Here is a 5,649-nt window from a genome sequence, read left to right on the forward strand (position 1 = left end):
CAATGACCGTAATGCGCTACACGGCCTTTACAGTGCTTACGGCGTGATGAATGACGCTTTTCATTGTCTGGTACAGCTACGTCTCTCTGGAGTAACATAAAGCAGGCAGTTACAAGAGTAAAACAGCCGGTCCCCTGTCTGAAAACGTATTCCTTATCAACACCGGATCTTGGTGTAGAGACTCGGTGAATGTGGGGAATCGTACGTGCAGGTTGTTTGATGTTTTCTGGGCAGCTGAGAGGCGGCTCCTGGCCCGGGAGTAAAGAGAAGCAGCCCCTGGGACTCATGAACCAGGTGTAGCCTTGAATCTGCGCATCCCTGCTGGTCACTCATGTTTGATTTGGAGCCAAATGCGACTGCAGTTCGCTGGTCACCCCCCAGTACATTCTGACAGGCCTTGTTCAGGGAGGGGGAATTGGTAGCCTCCGCCTCCCGAGGTCTCACCCTTAGCTGGGTGGGGGCATGACTGTTAGATCGAAGGAATCTTTGTTGTCTTATCCACCGGCGTCATTGAGCTCTGCTCCCATGGTCGGGTTTTAACTAATCAAGCCCTCGGGACTTGATTCTCTCTTAAGAATCAATCGTTTTTCCGCAGGCATTGCTGTGGTCGGCCCTGGGGGGCGGGGGTGGGGCGTGAGGGTGCCCATCCAGGAATGTTAGTAACACACAGCTTTGATGCATGTATCTTCAGCAGAGTTTCCCACCCCAAAGACGGAGCTGGTGCAGAAGTTCCATGTGTTCTACCTGGGCATGCTGCCCGTGGCCAGGCCCATCGGTAAGCCTCGCCCACGGCAAGCCACGCCCACTGCAAGCCCCGCCCATCACAAGACCCCACCCACCCCACCCACTGCAAGCCATGCCCACTGCAAGCCCCGCCCACGCCGTTCCACAAATGTTTCTCCATCTGTTTTGTTTGTACAAAGAGAAGCACGATTAATAAGTCATGTATCTGTCACAGAGGACTGTGCTGCATGCATTTTTTCGTTCATATTACTTTTTGTGCACTGCAGGGGGACACACTCCCCCCACATCTGTGGTACACCGGCCGAGATGAAAAGTAGATCTGCGTCCCATATCCAAGCTGTACTGCCCCCTGATGTCGGAGTCAAGGCCAATTAACTGATGCTGAAATTCCACCTACAGGGATGGACATCCTCAATGGGGCCATAGATGGGCTCCTGGGCTCCTCCGTAAAAGACGACTGGATGCCGGTCATGCTGAACGTGGCCGACGCTACTGTCACTGTCATCAAAGAGAAGGCAAGTGCCCCCATCTCCCCAGACCCCGTGTGTCTCTCTGAGATGCAGTTCAGACCGTGTGATTTAAGGCAAATCCTTAATCGTACCCCTCGCTGTTCTTCACGACCTGCAGTTATCTGTTAATTAGCCTTTGTGTAGAGGATACTTTCTCGCATATATTCTTGGAACATACTGAGCCTGCCGTTTAAGTAAAATGTGCTGTATAATGCTAGAAATTAATTTCGGAAAAAATTATTTAAATGAAAAATCTGCTGACTGCAGAGATCTTGGGTGCGGACAGTAATGCCCGAGAAATGGTTGTATACACGGTAGCGATTGCTGGCTGAATTGAACATGCCCCCGGAGGATGAGGCCTGTGTTAAGCGTCACCTTGGCGCTGATGTGCCGTGTGTCCCTGCCGCCCAATCAGGAAGAGGAAGAGGAGGTGCTTGTGGAGTGCCGCGTTCGCTTCCTCTCCTTCATGGGCGTGGGCCGTGACGTGCACACCTTCGCCTTCATCATGGACTCGGGGAACCAGCATTTTGAGTGCCACGTGTTCTGGTGCGACCCCAACGCGGGGAACGTGTCGGAGGCGGTGCAGGCGGCGTGCATGGTAAGGGACGCTCCGGAATGTTCCTGTTTAGGGTGAGGGGATCTCGGTAATAGTGTCATTTCTGAGAATCCCAGCGGTAAAGGTTTCCCCCTTTTGTGATGTGTAAGCGGTACCTGTCATATCTGATCCTGGTTCTACTCAGGAGTCGGAACCAGCTGGGTGTCTAGACAATAGAACCCTCACACGTCTCATTATGTTGTCGCTATTGGTTCCACCCGGAAACATGTGATCAGGTTCAGCCAATCAGGCGACGTGGCAGCCACAAACCTTCTGATGGTGTTCCCTGCTCCCCCCCACCCCCACCCCCACCCCCCCGGTCCTTTCTTGACCACAGCTGCGGTACCACAAGTGCTTGGTGGCCCGGCCTCCTTCACAGAAGGCCTGCTCAGCGTCGCCCCCTGCAGACTCGGTGACGCGGCGCGTGTCCACGAGCGTGAAGAGGGGGGTCCTGTCCCTCATTGACACTTTGAAACAGAAGAGGCCCATCCAGGAGCTGCCGCAGTAATCGGCGGCGAAATCGGCGATAATAAGCACGACAATAATAATAATAATAATAATAACGAATACAATAATAATGTAAATACCTGCAGTGCATTACACTAAAGTGCAAGATGAATAAGTAAAAAGTACAAAAAACAAAAAAAAAACAAGAAGCAACTGAAGAAGCGACCTGTGGAAGAGCCAGCAACACGTACCAGTGCTGTTATACCCGCGCCTGCCCCCAGGACCCCTGCCAGCGTGTCCCCCCTGCCCTGCGGCCTCCCCGGAGCACGCCTTTGTCACGTGACCACGCCTCCGCTATGCAGTCCATGCCAGTCAGCCGCACTTGACGTTCGTGCACATCTGCAGTTTTATCGACACGCCAGCACCGCACGGCGTCCTCCGGTCCAGCCCTGGATCAACGTTCTGGATTTTTCCGAATCCCTCCCCAACGCGATGGTCTACTGTGCCATGTCACTGTTGGTCTAAGAGGAGTCTTCGCCGGAGACCGAATCCCTTGACCCCCCTCCTCTGTCGCTATGGAAACAGCGATATTCCAGCTTGTCGTTTCCCCCCCCCTCCATTGACCCAGATGGTTTGGTCCTCATGAATATTACCAATATCTGCCAAAAAAAATGTGCATGTGAAAGACGGAAAGGCCCGCGATGGTGCGGACGGCGGTCAACCGCGGATTCGCTCCGGTCCCGGTCTGGCAACAGCACAAACAATGGCCCCACACTGGAGGGACCTGCAGAGTCGCCATGGGGACAGCAAGGGGTGCTGGAACCCCCACCACACACCACTAGGGGAAGAACGCAGCCAGAACGGGTCACTGGACAGATGAATGAATGTTTCATACATATTTAAGTTTGTGTTATGTACCTGTCTCAGTTTTCTTTTCTGGATTTCTTTGCACACCTGATGTCAGTGAGCTTTGCTGCTGACATATTGGGCGGCTGTGTTCCATACCACTTATTTTTGGGGTGGCGGTGGTCAGATCTTTGATCAGATCTTTCAGGTGTGGCATCAGCGCAGGAGCTTTGGCGCCGTGGGTGGGATGTACGTCTGAAAACTAAATGGGGAGGAAGAAAGGAACCGAACGGGGGCTGTTATTCCCCCGTGTCTGTCGCCTGCACATGCCCAAACGCCCCCCCCCACCCCATTTGCGTTGAACCAGCCATGAAGCCTTCTGTCCATGGGGGGGAGGGTGTGAAAAAACGCAGAAGTGATATGAGTCATTCACTTGTGTACATATTTATATATAACATTTTGCATATATTTATCCCTTTATACGCTATTTTTTTTTTATTCTTTATTTTTTATTATTATTTTTTCTCTTATCTGTTTTCGAAAGACATTGTCTCTTATGGCCAAAGTCTGGAGTATGTGGTGTAGATAGTCAAAAATGAAAGGGGAAAAAAACTGATGCTAATTATTTTATTTTAATGTCTTTAGGCCGATTCGTTGTTGTAAAATTAGATGTTTCCAAGCATTATCTATGCATTGTATTGATCTAGCAGTTTTCGAAGCAGACACTTTGCCTTGCATGTCCTGGGACAACTTAAGGATAATATGTACTTAACAGATACTTTTATTTTATTTATTCTTTTTTATATTGGAGTATAATGGTTTTATTTTGTTGGGCAGCTAGTCCCGTTTTGTCGTACACTTAGCCTCACTCAGAATAGTCAATCGACACTGATGAGCCATGTGATGTTTCGATAGCTAATAGCACAACTCTGCAGCAGATGGGAAAAATCCCAGTATCCCCAGTAACAGGGAAGAGGTCAGGTGGCGCGAGGACAACCACGTCCAGAACGCGTCACGGTATGTGTTGTTTTGAACCAGCAGACGTACGCCGGTCTTTTTACCGTAAAACGTTATCTTCTCTGCACCAAAATACAAATAGAAGGATGTTCACACCAATGACGAGGGCGTTAGGATGTGTAAAAGGCTTGGGAGGTATCTAATTTTTCATGCCGTCATTCCGTCCAGACATTATACCGTGGTATATGGTATTTTGGCGGTATATTCAAAAGAAATGCTACCCAGGTATTTTGACATCTTGGTGAATTCACTGGGGGGGCATTATTCCCCAAGATAAATTTCACTGAACAAAAATGCTGCGAAATTCTGCAAAAATTACCTAAAATTCGGCAGTATAGTGTATCACTGTAATACCTCCCAGGCCTAGTGTGTACGGAGGTGGGGGAGGGGTGCGCTTCAGGCAGGCCGGCGTGAGGGTGTGATGGAGTTGTCGGGTGTCTTTCCTTCTTTAAGGCGTAGAAAATCAGACTCAACCTGAAATCTGGATTTAGTGTCCAGTTCACTTAAACTGCACGTCATGTTATAATTTTCGTGAACAAACACATGAAGCCAGACTGCTTTCAGCCTCTCCGATTTACTGTAGCCTTCGAAGGAGATCTTTTCATGGTCACATCAAGTAAGGAATTGCGGCCAAGGTTGCATGGTCATAGTGATGTTTGTACATTGTTTTCTGACTAAGAAGGAACTGTGGTCTAGCAGGACACCTTGCAGCAGTGCGGAGCGACACGAACTGAAGGTGAACTGCAGGATAAAAGTCTGAGGAGGACGTTAGATTTTAGACGTGAATTGCTATACTCACCACACTTTGCGTCAGCTTATACCATCCCAGAAGACGCCGAGACACCAAGATGTATCCCATCACGAATGTCTAACGCAGCTAACTAACAACACCGAGGAGACCAAACTCACCTTTAAACACACTTCGGAAAAATAGCTTCTGGTGTTACAAGGTTTTACACCGTATTCATGTAATCTGTCGTGAGAATAACCTGCATATTAAAATCTGACACTGTCTCCAGCCCGGCTCCGTGTCGTCTTTCCTCAGGCGCACTGCGCAGTGAACTTCTTGACGACTGCGGGGCTTTGCTTTGCGATCATTGAAAGAAGCGTCGGCATGAAACCGTGAGCTGTACAATGGACGGTTTCTTGTTCTGGTACACTGTGGTGGAGTGCAGGCAGGCGTCTGCACATTTCGGCACGTAAACGGACCATAAGGCTTTGCGCTAAGCTAGCTAATGCCGCTTCAGCCGTGCACTTAGCAAGGGGCCGGCGGTGTGCAGTCTCGGCCTTCCGCTGTCCTCCGCCTGAACCCAAGAACCCCTCACCGCGTTCATTTACAGGCCGTCCAGCTCCCTGAACGTGGTCAGACAATCCCTGCGATGAGAAGGCAGATTTATGAATACACCAGTTTGCTGAGGCAAATGGATCATAAGAAAGGATACGATTCAGACCATCGTAAATTCTTCCAAAAAACTATTTAAGTGACTGAAA

General features: G+C 49.7%; 1 pseudogene; it reads left to right on the top strand.

Annotated features, from left to right (window-relative positions):
* LOC125720482 (amyloid beta precursor protein binding family B member 2-like) overlaps window positions 1–5,176 on the top strand; it is a 49,350-nt pseudogene extending 44,174 nt beyond the window's left edge.
* The last annotated feature ends 473 nt before the right edge of the window (window positions 5,177–5,649 follow it).

This window comes from Brienomyrus brachyistius, chromosome 25 (genome assembly GCF_023856365.1).
Source record: "Brienomyrus brachyistius isolate T26 chromosome 25, BBRACH_0.4, whole genome shotgun sequence".
NCBI lineage: Eukaryota > Metazoa > Chordata > Actinopteri > Osteoglossiformes > Mormyridae > Brienomyrus > Brienomyrus brachyistius.